This window comes from Prionailurus bengalensis, chromosome A2 (genome assembly GCF_016509475.1).
Source record: "Prionailurus bengalensis isolate Pbe53 chromosome A2, Fcat_Pben_1.1_paternal_pri, whole genome shotgun sequence".
NCBI classification, from domain to species: Eukaryota; Metazoa; Chordata; class Mammalia; order Carnivora; family Felidae; genus Prionailurus; species Prionailurus bengalensis.
Window position 1 is genome coordinate 7,307,041 of NC_057348.1, and position 15,181 is coordinate 7,322,221.

The 15,181-nt window shown below is 42.4% G+C and overlaps 1 long non-coding RNA gene and 1 pseudogene across 7 annotated transcripts in view; both read left to right on the forward strand.

The window, feature by feature from the left end:
• The first annotated feature begins 785 nt into the window (after positions 1 to 785).
• Positions 786 to 1,491, forward strand: LOC122486834 (annotated as a pseudogene).
• A 13,216-nt stretch (positions 1,492 to 14,707) lies between these two features.
• Positions 14,708 to 15,181, forward strand: part of LOC122486835 — a 33,349-nt gene continuing 32,875 nt past the window's right edge. For 2 of the 7 annotated variants that reach the window (XR_006298241.1, XR_006298246.1), the window contains exon 1: positions 14,711 to 15,137. This is a non-coding gene — a long non-coding RNA (uncharacterized LOC122486835). Of the gene's footprint in view, positions 15,138 to 15,181 lie in introns of all 7 variants that reach the window. The other 5 variants (XR_006298244.1, XR_006298245.1, XR_006298247.1 and 2 more) reach the window with 5 other exon arrangements.

Below are 15,181 nucleotides of genomic sequence, written 5' to 3' on the forward strand. Positions count from 1 at the left end.
TTGTATGGAAACCAATTTGTCAATAAATTTCAGAAAAAAAAAAAAAATGAGATGATGCACGTAATGTTTCTACTGTGATTCTTGTGACATTCTGTGGACACTTGATAAATGTGAGATTCTGTCCTTACCATCACTATGGTCTGTCTGTCTTATATGGCTATTGCTTATCAATATTAAACTGAGAGAGCCATCAGAGATGGAACTCTGATCATTATAAACACAGCAGGCCTGGTAGCTCTTTTGAACACCATCAAGTACTTCTAATTAATGAAGATCCTATGCCTCCCTCTTTCAAATACCATCTGCCAAGTGGACTCATCCAAGAACAGGGAAGAGCAGGTGGACTACATAGATTTTAAAAAAAGGTGAAACAAAAGCACACACACATGAAAGCAAAACGAAACTTGTATGGGAGCATGTGCTCATGTGCACTCACTCTAGAGCAGGGGTGTGTTATATTAAAAATTAGCACTTTAATTGTGGAAAAATAATCAATAGATTTCATCAAAAATATGCAAAAATTGGGGTACCTGGGTGGCTCAGTCAGTTAGGCATCCGACTCTTGGTTTCGGCTTAGGTCATGATCTCCCAGTCACAGGATCAAGCCCCACATAGGGCTCTATGCCACCCTGGGCCTGGAGCATGCTTGAGATTCTCTCTCTCTCTCTCTCTCTCTCTCTCTCTCTCTCTCTCCCTCCCTCCCTCCCTCCCCAGCTTATGCATGCTCTCTCTCCCTCTCTCAAAAAAAATTAAAAGATTAAAAAATATCTTTAACCCTTTCACAGCCAGCGCCGAGAGCTATGGGCATCTCTCGGGACAACTGGCACAAGCACCGCAAGACCGGGGGCAAGAGAAAGCCCTACCACGAGACGCGGAAGTAGGAGCTGGGACGCCCCGCTGCCGACACTAAGATTGGCCCCCGCCGTATACCTGCAGTCCGAATTCGGAGAGGCGGTAAGGTGTCTTGAGGCTGGACGTGGGCAACTTCTCCTGGGGCTCTGAGTGTTGTACGCGCAAAACAAAGATTATTGATGTTGTCTACAATGCATCCAACAACGAACTGGTCCGCACCAAGGCCTTGGTGAAGAAACGTATCGTGCTCATTGATAGCACACAGTACCGGCAGTGGTACGGGTCTCACTATGCACTGCCCCCGGGCCACAAGAAGGGGGCCAAGCTGACTCCCGGGGAGGAGGAGATTTTAAACAAAAAACGATCAAAGAAAATTCAGAAGAAATATGATGAAAAAGAATGCCAAATTAGCGGTCTTCTGGAGGAGCGGTTCCAGCAGGGCAAGCTTCTTGCATGCATCGCTTCAAGACCAGGCCAGTGTGGCCAAGCAGATGGCTATGTGCTGGAGGGCAAGGAACTAGAGTTCTATCTGAGGAAAATCAAAGCCCGGAAAGGCAAATAAATCTTCCTCCTTCCTATCTTCGGTCATGTAATAAAGGTGTTTATTATGCCCTGTAAAAAAAAAAAAAAAAAAAGTATGGGGTGCCTGGGTGGCTCAGTCAGTTGAGCAACCGACTAGGGCTCAGGTCATGATCTCACGGTTTGTGAGTTCGAGCTCCGCGTCGGGCTCTGTGCTGACAGCTCAGAGCCTGGAGCCTGCTTCTGATTCTGTGTCTCCCTCTCTCTCTGTCCCTCCCCTGCTCATGCTCTGTCTCTGTCTCAGAAATAAATAAATATAAAAAAAATTGTTTTAAGTGTGTATATATATATATATTCATATATAAACTTCTATATATTCATAGAAGTTAAAAAATGTGTATATATATATATGTATATATATGGGTGGCTCAGTCGGTTAAGCATCTCACTTTTGCTGAGGTCATGATCTCAGGTTAGTGGGTTCCAGCCCCAGGTCGGGCTCTGTGCTGACAGCTCAGAGCCTGGAGCCTGTTTCAGATTCTGTGTGTGTGTGTGTCTCTCTCTCTGCCCCTCCCCTGCTCATGTTCTCTCTCTCTCTTTCTCTCTCTCTCTCTCTCTCTCTCTCTCTCTCTCTCTCTCCCTCTCTCTCTCAAAAATAAATAAACATTAAAAAAATTTTTTTTAACTTAAAAGGCAAAGGGGTGCCTGGGTGGCTCCGTCAGTTAGTTGAGTGTCCGACTTTGGCTCAGGTCATGATCTCACAGTTGGTGGGTTCAAGACCCACATTGGGCTTTACACGGACAGCACAGAGCATGCTTTGGATTCTCTGTCTCCCTCTCTCTCTCTCTCTCTCTCTCTCTGTGCTCCTCCCCTGCTCATTCTTTCTCAAAAATAAATAAACATTAAAAAAAAAAACTTAAAAGGCAAAAAATTTAAAAGGCAAAGTTAACATGACAGTAAATGTTTACTTTATGCATGATTGAAAGAGGCCCTTGTTATTAGTAATGCCTAGAGAGTGCAATTAATTAAAGAGAGAAACAATTATTGAGGACCAATTTTGTCTGGGGAGTTGCATAGAAAAGTCTTTCCTGAAATTGTATTCTTGAACTGCAAGAGTAAGGATGGGCAATTGTTCATCAAGGGAAATAAGGAAAGGGCACTCATTTGGGGTGGAGAGAACAGAATGTGCACTTTCTCATGGTTGGATGAGCTTAGTAATGGAACATTTTTGAGAGGCCAGTGAGAAGGAGAGCAGACAGTGAGGTTCAGGACAGACAGAGCACGTGAGGAGCACAAGTGGAACATCCTATACTATGCCTAAATGTGCCTCTCATGTTGGTAATTTTATGTTTATTTGTGGGTCAGAGGTCATGACTATTTTTGCTCTCCATTGTCTTTCTAGAGATATACTTGGTGCCTACACTTACCAGGTGTTCAACACATGAAATGTTAGATGTATAATAATGACTGAAACCAAAAGTGTCCACTATAACACTACAAAGGAATCTTTAAGCTCAACATATGATTAAATGTAGACCAAAAAAATAAAATAAAATAAAATAAGAAGGTTAAATACAACACAGTCATACCTCTTTAAAAAGAGTAATATATCATAAACAAGTAACACAAGTATTTCAGGAATGGAAAGTTCCTTAATGCTAGGGTGTTTGCTAAAAGTATGCATCTCAAAAATAGAGAAATGAAGAGGAATCATAACCATAATCACAATGGAAAAAGTATTTGAGAAAATGTAACAGCCATTACTGTGGTTAGCTGCCTGGAAAAAGCCTCTTGCTCCATGAAGAAACTTCGGTCAATTTCTTAACCGGATAAAGAATAGTTGTTTAAAACTGCAGCCAACAGGGTATTCTACATTAAGACACTAAATTACTTCTGTTAAATTTGTGAGCAAGCCAAGACAGTTTACTCCGACTTCAGTCAGTCAATATTCTCTTGAATATTTATATAGATTAGTAAGAAAGTTGGGGAATGGATATTAGCCTGAATACCGAATGCCAGAAATAATTACATTATTTGTAGGTATATTGTGGACACTAAAGGAAAACAACAGCAACACAGAACTAGTAAGTGCTATCAGTAAGTCAAATCTGCCAGGAAAAACAGGGACTATAATAGGAAAATCCAATCACTTGAGGGACAAAGAAGGCAAATCATGCATAACACACATCGAATGAGTGGGTAATGAATAAATGATGGGACAGGAAATCAAACAGGAACCTAGAATTCATGGGAAAGAATAGAGAAGAGGAGACTCAATGGAAAATAACTCCTATTGGAGAGAGGCTCTAGTTTCTGGAAGAGTGAAGGAAGCATAGCAAGAGCTGGAAAGACTGGTTTAAGTAGCAAGTAAATCACCTTCAAATTACAGAGGCTTCAGCTTTGTTAGGGGATTGTTCCAGTCCCATTATTCTAGAGGTAAACCCAATACTCACTTTCTCATCCCTTTTCCTCATACTCCTCCAGCCCTTACTGGGAAACAGTGATCTTACCCTCTCTGATCGTTACCACTGAAGCTTTCTTTTCTTGCAGTTTGTCCCAGAAGAGCCCATTTGGGTTTTCCTCTAGGCTGCCATCAGAGAATTATAGGAAAGGAGCAACAGGACATGTTATTATCATCTCAGTGTCTGAATTCTCAAAGGTCCTCACTGAGTAAATTGCTCTACTGACTTTCCTCTTTCCAAACAATTCAGGTCCCTTGGGATACAGAGATGAAAGAATGGAAAATTTCCAGACAGTCATGTCTGTGTAGGCAACAGGGGGCCAAGATGAAGGTATTTTCTCAAAAAAAGAAATTTCTTCTTTCTATGGTTTGACTTAAAATGAGAAAATATCTCCTAAGAAACATTTAATTCCTACAAGAACGAAAACCAGGAATCAACTTTATGGGATGCTCATTGTTGAAGAATCTTTGGAAATTTCAAAGGTCACTTAGTCCACAGTGTCATGGAAGCAAAAGAGGTCCTTTCTGAACAAAAGCAGAGTAGCTAATAGTTTTTTGTTCTCTTTAAAGGACTAACAAAATGACTGAAAACATCCCTTGACATTTGCCAGAGACATGGAGGCCTTTGCTGATATTAGATAGGGCTTCATTTTTAACCTCTAAAGTGAAGAGTAAGGCTGTAAACAATCCAGTAGAGTGTGTTGACAAGTCCGTATTGAGGAAATAGAGGTGCCAGTATAAATCACCTATGAAATTTGTCAGGGAAGGTGAGGATGGAGGTAAAATAACACAGAAAAGAAATTGTGGAGTATGGCTAGTTTAAATTTTTTTGTTTAATGAAAATTTGCAACAGGTTTAATTTCAAAGAGTATGGTCACGTTTTTTAATGTTTATTTTTGAGAGAGAAAGAAAGAGAGAGAGAGAGAGATAGAACATGAGCAGGGGAGGGGCAGAGAGAGAGGGAGACATAGAATCCAAAGCAGGCTCCAGTCTCTGAGCTGCCAGCACAGAGCCCTTCGGGGGGCTTGAACCCACAAAGCATGAGATCAACACCTGAGCTGAAGTTGGACACCCAAACTATTGAGCCACCCAGGTGCCCCCAAAGAGTATGATCACATTTAGAGCAGGCATTTGCATTCAGCAGACATTCAAGCTACACAATTCACAGGATGCATATACACTCAATAGTCAATGACAATCATAACGTGCAGTATCTCCAATATATGGGATACATGGGTTCAGAAATCAAGCTTGTTAGTAGAAACAGCCCTGTGTAATGTCACTCCCAGTGAGCCACTTGGGCAGTATTTGCTTTAGGTCTCCTCAACTCAACCCTTAGCAGGTTAAGATGTCTTGAATCCTAAAAGGTAGCACTTCCAGCGACATGGCCAATGTCCTATTAAACCTGAAGCTATCCAGCTACCTGGCACTTGAGGTCCCTCATGTCAGAAAGAGGGGACATCATTTTGGCAGGGTTAATTGACCCTGGTCATCAGTGTCACTGTGTGAGCATGGCATTGGGCATGCTCTGGTACCCTACTGTATTCAGTGGGAGGATGGGAGCAGTCCAGCAACATCCTCAGAGCAAACACAGTGGTGGATACAGATGGCTGTCAGGCAGTTGTGCTTTCACAGCAAGAGACATGAGTGGGTGAGTGAGGCTGCTTCCTTTAGCCGAGGGCAATTCTCTAAGAGGGCTGAAGACTGAGGGCTGTCAGAAGGCTGCACTCTCTGAACCTGGGGAAGAAGCCTTTCATTCTGAATGGAAAAGTGAGTGACACAACAGGGTTTACTACAGTCCACCCCATCGGCATTTGGATCATGGCCTGCAACAACATGTACAGCGTCCATGAGAGTTTATTTGTGATGCATGAGGGTAAGTAGTTGGGAAGGACTGTCCTTAGAAAGTGGGAGCCATGCTGAGAACTGGAGGACTATAGGGTTACTGATAATACCTACTCCAGCTTTGATGCTTCATTTTGCTCATGTTCTGGCCATGGCCTCTTTTGGGAATACCTGTTTTGGGTCCCTTGGAGACTAATATAGCCAAGGCCCAGATAGGGGGAGGCTTGCTTTGACCCTCTGTAAATTTGTTAAAGATAACAGTCTCTCCCCCTACCCTTTTAAAAAATAATTTTATTTTATTAAGTTTATTTTTATTTATTTTGAGAGAGAGAGAGAGAGAAAGAGAGAGAGAGTGACTGGAAGAGGGGTAGAGAGAGAGGGATAGAGAGAGACCCCAAGCAGGCTCTGCACTGTCAGTGCAGAGCCCGATGCGGGGTTCGAACCCATGAACCATGAGATCGTGACCTGAGCCAAAGTTGGATGCTTAACCGATTGAGCCACCCAGGCACCCTTCTCCCCTTTCTTTTTTTTTTTTTTTTTTTTTTTTTTTTTTTTAAATTTTTTTTTTTCAACGTTTATTTATTTTTGGGACAGAGAGAGACAGAGCATGAACGGGGGAGGGGCAGAGAGAGAGGGAGACACAGAATCGGAAAGAGGCTCCAGGCTCTGAGCCATCAGCCCAGAGCCCGACGCGGGGCTCGAACTCCCGGACCGCGAGATCGTGACCTGGCTGAAGTCGGACGCTTAACCGACTGCGCCACCCAGGCGCCCCCCTTCTCCCCTTTCTGACACATAGCTGGCACCGCAAAATCTAATTAATGTTAGCTGTCAGGTGCTTGTGAAACCTCTGAAACAGTCCCCCCCCCCCCCCCCACACACACACAAATAGCATCCCGTTGCCCTATAAAATTTGTGGAGTAGGGTCGGTACTTTGCAGAGAATAGCTGTGCAGGACCTGGATTGTCACCCGACCTGTCCCCCCGTTTGTAAATTTCCCTGAATAAAACTGTACAAGTTGTATGGAGTCCCCAGCTTTGTTTTTGGGTCTCAAAGTGCCTTCTCAGTGAAGAGACACTCCTCCTCCCCCACTTTGAAACAAGGAGCATGAGTAATGCTGAGCCACGCATAATCTTTTTTTTTTCAATATATGAAATTTATTGTCAAATTGGTTTCCATACAACACCCAGTGCTCATCCCAAAAGGTGCCCTCCTCAATACCCATCACCCACCCTCCCCTCCCTCCCACCCCCCATCAACCCTCAGTTTGTTCTCAGTTTTTAACAGTCTCTTATGCTTTGGCTCTCTCCCACTCTAACCTCTTTTTTTTTTTTTTCTTCCTTCCCCTCCCCCATGGGTTTCTGTTAAGTTTCTCAGGATCCACATAAGAGTGAAACCATATGGTATCTGTCTTTCTCTGTATGGTTTATTTCACTTAGCATCACACTCTCCAGTTCCATCCACGTTGCTACAAAGGGCCATATTTCGTTCTTTCTCATTGCCAGGTAGTACTCCATTGTGTATATAAACCACAATTTCTTTATCCATTCATCAGTTGATGGACATTTAGGCTCTTTCCATAATTTGGCTATTGTTGAGAGTGCTGCTATAAACATTGGGGTCCAAGTGCCCCTATGCATCAGTACTCCTGTATCCCTTGGGTAAATTCCTAGCAGTGCTATTGCTGGGCCATAGGGTAAGTCTATTTTTAATTTTCTGAGGAACCTCCACACTGCTTTCCAGAGCGGCTGCACCAATTTGCATTCCCACCAACAGTGCAAGAGGGTTCCCGTTTCTCCACATCCTCGCCAGCGTCTATAGTCTCCTGATTTGTTCATTTTGGCCACTCTGACTGGCGTGAGGTGATATCTGAGTGTGGTTTTGATTTGTATTTCCCTGATAAGGAGCGACGTTGAACATCTTTTCATGTGCCTGTTGGCCATCCAAGCCATGCATAATCTTGTCTTTCTGACCTGCTTCTCTGTAACCTAATTCTCTCTCCCACTACTGCCATTAGACCGAACATGAGATCAACCCATGCCACTGCCAATGGAAATTATCTGTGGGGTGTTTCACAGGCACATCGGACTGAACCTTTCCACCAAAAAACTCAAGGTCTTTCTTTTTTTTTTCCCACCCTCCTTCTTTCCTTCCTTTTCTCCTCCTTTCCTTCCTTCCCCCCTTTCCTTTCAACATGTGATACCAGAGAGAGCAACACCATCAACAACATCAACAAATCCCCACATGGAGCATCCTGGATGGTTAAGGAACAATAACATGATGTTAAAATAGGATTCCTAAATATTTTTATTAGCACTTAACAGAAACTCTGTTATTACTCTTTATATATTAGTTTATTTTCTTTCTCCCAATTAAAGTAAATTCTGTGAGTAGTGGGCCTTTGTTTTGTTTCAAACATCATACAAGTTCATAGAATCCAGCAGTTAATAAATGTTTGAACCCACAAATCAGTCAATCACAACAATGCTAAGAGTAGAATGAGAAATGATTTGGGGAGTGCAGACCTGTGTCACATTCACTCTCCCAGTCTCTGCCTGATACTAGACATCACATACACAAACTGAATATTTGTCACTGGATGAAATGTGCACAGTGCGTTACCCTTTGAAAGAAATCTATTCAAGAGCCCCACCCCCACCCCCAGCCAGCCAAGCTTATCGACAAAACTCACAGGTGTCTGCACTTGGCCCTAACTCTGCTTTTCTTGGTCAGGTGCCCTACATTCTTGGAAAGTAGATCCCAACTACAAAACATATTCTTCTCTAGCCTGACCACAACCCACATCCCAGATGAGCCGTGGACAGAGCCCCTGGAAAACCTGCCACCCCCCCTGCTCTATGTGGCCAAGAGCTGACCCCCTCCCCATACCCATCCCGCCCTGCAACGGGCACAGCTGCAACCTTCCCACATCTTTCAAAACCCCTTAAAAGGCCCAGCCTGACAGAAATTTGGGTCAACATTTCTCTAGATTGTCTGGCCCCTCTCCTCCCTTGGGGAGGGAATAAGCTCTGTCTTGCTGTTGCTCTACTCTTTGTGCAATTGTTTGCTACCCCAATCACTGGCCACCCTAACACCCTTTGTTTCTTTCATTAATTCTTCTGTTAATTTCAGAATGCCTTGTTTCTCTCATACATTTTACTGACATGGTACATTTAGGTTATTTGCCTCCTTAAAGCAAAACTCCATATTTAAAAGTAGTGTAAGTAGTGGAATATAATTAGAAACAAGAACTCTGGTCAAGATAGCAAGTTTCCCGCATGGTTAATAAAAAGGAATAATTACAGAAGGGCATATAACACACATCTTGGACAGTGTTGTGGGCTGAACTGAGTTCTCCCAGAATTCATGTTGAGATTGTGATCCCCAGCACCTAACGATGTGACTGTATTTGAAGAAACCCCTTAAAAGAGGTAAATTAAAATGGGTACATTAGGGTGAGCCTTTAGCCAATCTCACTGTAGGTCTTTATAAGAGATTTGGACACACAGAAACACACCAGGGGCATGCATGCACAGAGAAATTATCTGAAGAGGCAGCAGCAGGACAGGCATCTGCAAGCAAGTGACAGGGTTCCTGGAGGTACCAACCCTACTGGTACCCTGATCGTGGACTCCCAGTATCCACAATGACAAGGAAATTAATTCTGTTGATTATGTTCACTCACTATAGTATTGTATTATGGCAGCTCCAGCAAACACATACAGGCACCAATCCATACTTTCTTGTCACATCTTAGGCTTCAGCCATGTCTGCTGTAATTAGGTCAATGGAAGCCATGGAAAGTTTTGCACAGCTGCAGCTGGTCAGCACTTTGCCTCAGGCCCAAATCCCATACCTCCTGCTTTCTGCCCTGAATCTTCTGTGACACCACAATATGGGACACCTGAGGGAATCTACTCTGTATTCATTGATGTGCAACCCAGAACCACAGGGGCATTAAATCTATCCAGGACCACCCTTGGCCAATAGAACTCATGTCTTTTTATCTACCAAGTGGCAAGTTCTGAGACACACTTCATAATTTATATCAGAAGGGTTTGGTGAGATGGGGCACCAGTCACCCATAGAGGGATCAAAATGATAATGATTCCTTTCATTGCCTTTCCTTCCTTCCCTGATTTACTCCCATTGTTCTGTATTCCTGCTCCCTAGGATCAAATTCTCCCCAAAAGCCCACCTGCACAGAGACTTTTTTTTCCCCCCACAGGGAAGTAGTGAAGTAATTTACTATAATTAACAGTGGTAAAGACTCAGACACAATGAAAGATACAAATAATGAGGAAGAGTGGGCTAGACAACACCTGGCATTTCATAGGACACTCAAAGATACTTTTTCTTTTGTCATTTCAAAGTCTTTCACAATCTTTCTGGACAGTCTCTTCTTCTGAGAATGATAATTTCAAAAAGTACTCTTAATCACACAAAAAGATTGGTTGTATTAGGTTTGGCTTCATTGTTTACATAGTTTTTTTTTTTATATATGAAATTTATTGACAAATTGGTTTCCATACAAATTCCAGTGCTCATCCCAAAAGGTGGCCTCCTCAATACCCATCACCCACCCTCCCCTCCCTCCCACCCCCCCACCCCCCATCAACCCTCAGTTTGTTCTCAGTTGTTTTTTTTTTTAATTTTTTTTTTCAACGTTTATTTATTTTTGGGACAGAGAGAGACAGAGCATGAATGGGGGAGGGGCAGAGAGAGAGGGAGACACAGAATTGGAAACAGGCTCCAGGCTCTGAGCCATCAGCCCAGAGCCCGACGCGGGGCTCGAACTCACAGAGTGCGAGATCGTGACCTGGCTGAAGTCGGACGCTTAACCGACTGCGCCACCCAGGTGCCCCTGTTCTCAGTTTTTAACAGTCTCTTATGCTTTGGCTCTCTCGCACTCTAACCTCTTTTTTTTTTTTTTTTTCCCTTCCCCTCCCCCATGGGTTCCTGTTAAGTTTCTCAGGATCCACATAAGAGTGAAACCATATGGTATCTGTCTTTCTCTGTATGGCTTATTTCACTTAGCATCACACTCTCCAGTTCCATCCACGTTGCTACAAAAGGCCATATTTCATTTTTTCTCATTGCCATGTAGAATTCCATTGTGTATATAAACCACAATTTCTTTATCCATTCATCAGTTGATGGACATGCACAGAGACTTTTTGATGAGGACCAGTTTTCAAAAAACACATCACAAGATGAAAGAAGGGTAGCCACATAGCATTTTGCCTAGGAAATACTAATAAATTTGTCAATGCTAATGATATAATACTAAACTATTAGCAACTATAATAACATGCCTCATTGTTTTATACCTCAGTGCCCTTGTGTATGCTGTTTCTGATTTTATAGTTGATTCAGCCATTCCAGTGATGAGAATTCACCACTTAATTACACTCATATTCATGCAAAATGTTCTATGCACAAGGTTGTTTATTGCATGATTGTTTGTTATCTGAAAACATTGGGAACAACCTACCAGTCACTAGGGAACTATTTTGATAAAAGAGGGCACATGTACACAATGTGTACAATAAAAAAAAAAAAGCAAGATGTATGGTTTATCTACAATAAGCTACAACAGTAAATAAAAAAATTGAGCCAAGTTGCAGTGTACAATATCAACACAGAAAAATCACCTGTGTTTCTATACACAACAAACAATCTGAAAATGAAATGTTTATAACTATAGTTACAACAGCATCAAGAAGAATAAAACACCTAAGGATATATTTAATGATAGAGGTAAAAGATTCGTATATAGAAAACTAGAAAAATGTGGTGAAAAAATTACAGAAGACCTAATAAAACGCTGACAACACTAAACACCTATTAGAACAGCTAAAGTGAAAAACAATACTAACTGTTGGTGAGAATGCAGAGCAACTGGAACTCTCACACAATGACGGTGGGAATGGAAAATTGCACAACTACTCTAGTGGTGATTGGTAGTTTCCTCACTAGTTACATACACACTTACCATATGAAGCACTTCTCCCACCCCTAGCTGTTTTCTCGAGGGAATAAAAGAATTTGTGTGCACACAAACACCTTTACAAGAATATTTATAGTGGCTGTATTCAAAATTGCCCATAACTAGGAATAACTGAAATGTCCTTAAGTGGATACATGGATTAAAAAAGGTAGGGGCGCCTGGGTGGCGCAGTCGGTTAAGCGTCCGACTTCAGCCAGGTCACGATCTTGCGGTCCGTGAGTTCGAGCCCCGCGTCGGGCTCTGGGCTGATGGCTCAGAGCCTGGAGCCTGTTTCCGATTCTGTGTCTCCCTCTCTCTCTGCCCCTCCCCCGTTCATGCTCTGTCTCTCTCTGTCCCAAAAATAAATAAACGTTGGAAAAAAAAAAAAAATTAAAAAAAAAAAAAAAAAAAGGTGGCATATCCGTACAATGGAACAGGAGTCATCAATGAAAACTAAAAACACTACTCATGATGAAATTGATAGACCTCAATCAGAGACATGATGCTGGGTGAAAGACGTCAGTAACAAAATGGCTACATACTGTATGATTCCATTTATATGACATAATAAGATGAAAGTACAGTGATGGAGAACAGACCACTACTTGTTAGAGATAAGTGAGGGTGTAATTACAAAGGATAACACAATAGGTTTTTTTGAGGGGGAGGTGATGTTGATGTTCTAAATCCTGATAATGTGTGTAATATATATATGTAAATATATTTGTAAATATATATTTGTAAATATATATGTAAATAAATATATATGTAAATATATATATTTGTATTGTTTCCCAGCAAGCATTAATACCCAAGAGAAATAAAAAGACATCTGCACAGAAAAACATACATGAATTTTCACAGCAGCATTCCTCCTGATACCCACAAAGTGTGAACAACCCCAATGTTCACTAACTGATGAATAAACAAAATGTAATATACCCATACAATAGAATATCATTTGCCAATAAAAAGAAATGATATATGCTACAAAACATATCAACCTTGAAAAACACGCCAAGAGGGGTACCTGGGTGGCTCAGTCGGTTAAACTCTGACTCTTGATTGATTTCAGGTCAGGTTGTGATCTCACTGTCGTGGGTTTGAGTCTCACATTGGGCTCTGCACTACTGACAGCATGGACCCAGAGGATTCTGTCTCTCCCTCTCTCTGCCCCTCCCCCACTCACATTTCCTCTCTCTCTCTCTCTCTCTCTCTCAAAATAAATACTTTTTTTAAATGTTAAAAAAAGAAAAACATACAAAGAAATTATTGACAAAAGATGTATGGTTTCATTTCTGTAAAATGACTATGAAACACAAATTGATAGAGAAAGAAAGATTTGTGGATGCCTAGATGTTGAGGCAGAAGGAAAATAAGGTTTGGACAGCCAAGGTACTTGCAGAACGATGCAAAGGTTCTAAAATGTAATGATTGCACCACTGTGTGAACATATTAAAAAACATGGAATTGAGTAGTTTTAAAAGAGTAAATTGGTGAGCACAAGCCCCATTTTGGGTGAGCCCTGTTTCTCTGGCTCCCTCTCCCTGTCCCTTGTGGGATTCTCTCTCTCTCTCTCTCTCTCTCTCTGCTCCTCACTCACTTGCACCCTTTAAATAAATAAATAAGTAAATAAATAAATAGTCTAAAAAAAGACGAAAAAGAGTAAATTGTTGACATGTGAATATCTCAATACAGCTGTTGCAAAACACAAAAGATAAACTCGAGATAATAGCTACATCAGTAAAAGCATCAAAAATTTCATGTCTCTGAAGAACCTTGAGAAGGAAGATGTAATAACCATTAGCTGCCATTATATTTTTACCATTCAGTGCTAAAGTATAGTATAAAATCATTGTTAAAAAAGAGTATTATATGACTCTAAGTATATATTGCTGTCACAGAAGTCTAGAAACCAAAACAGGTGTAAATAGAGCAATTCACTGTTTAATAAAAGTGAAATTTCAAATTGTATGTCAAGGATAGTTTAGCAATAGATCATACTACAGTAAGCTATCTTTGGGACCCACTACCCCATACCACATACTAAGATAGATTCTTGGAGGAATAAACATTAAAATGTCATTAAAACTAATACACCTCAGAAGACAATGGAAAATCTGCATGTCGTCTAGGATTTGAAGACAATTTTTTAAGGGAAGGCAAAAAAGCCAGAGATTATTTCTTCAAAAAGAGTCCTTTGGCTACACAGAAATGAAGTATTTTATAGAAAAAAATTAAAGAAAGCAAAACAGTTATGCATTGAAGAGATGCGTAAAACACACTTGATAACGCACATAAGCAATTCTTGGTAAATGTACTAATAAATCAGGATTTAAAAGGACCTTTATTAACTTCGTAACGACCACCCACTGAAATCCACATCACGCAGGACAATGGTAGACACTTTAGAACTGTTGCTGAATAGCTAAACATGCCTGGTATTGGTGCTGTCCCACAACTTAGTATGGAAACCCTGGCTCGTATTATGGCATGACTTGAAAAATAAAAAATCGAAATAAAAATACAGCTGTATATAGAGGAATTTACTACATAACAAGAGGGGAATTTCCAATCAGTAGGTCAAGGATAGTTTATCAATAGATCATACTACAGTTGGCTGTATTTCTCAAGAGAAGGGAGAAATGGATCCACTATCCCACACTACTATCCTACGAAAATACATTCATAAAATATCACGGAACGTAAAACATTTTGAAGAAAATTATAAAATCTGTAAGTAATCTAGAGTTTGAAGAGAATTTTTAAGGCAAGGCGGGAAACCCAGAAATCACTTATTAAAAAAGCGTCCTCTGGGACGACTCCTCCGCCCGCACCCCCAGCCTTGCCTTTCTGGCTTCTAAACACAGAACGGGCCTGGCTCCAGCCCCATTCGACTCCCTCGGGCCAGAACCCGCCCTCTGCCTTCGTGCTAGGCCAACTCCTGGGCCCTCAGCACCCACAGGTGACGACACTACCGCTTCCGGCCTTCAATGCGTCGGGCGTGGCCGCAGCCCAAGCCCTGGAGCCCCGCCCCTTGCGGCGAGAGGCAGGAAGCGGAAGTGGCGTCACCGGCCCGCGGCGGTCTTTGTCCCGTGGTCTAGCGCCTTTCCGAGCCTCTCCTCTTGGTCGTCTTGCGGTGGTTGGTGTCGTCGGTGAGGCCGCGTGCCAGGAAGGTTCGGACGCAAGGAGGGCGTTAAAGGACAGGTGTGGCCCGGCCTCCGAGGGGCCTCCTTAAAGAGGCCGGGTCCCCTCCGCTCGCCCCCTTCGCGGCCGCTGGCGCCCGCGTTGGGCCGGCCGAGAGGAGCGGTGAGGGCGCACCTGCGAAGTGTTTTCGGCCACGGTGCCTCCTTGTTCAGACTCCTCCTAAGTAACCGTTGTGGCTCTTCTCCAGGAGGATGAGAATTTCCGCTGGGCAAGTCAGTTTGGCCCGGCCCTGCGGTGGTCACCGCCCTGTCGCTCCTGGCTGTCCCGGTGAGCCCTGGGGAAGCGTTGGTTCAAAGGGCCCTTCCTCTAGA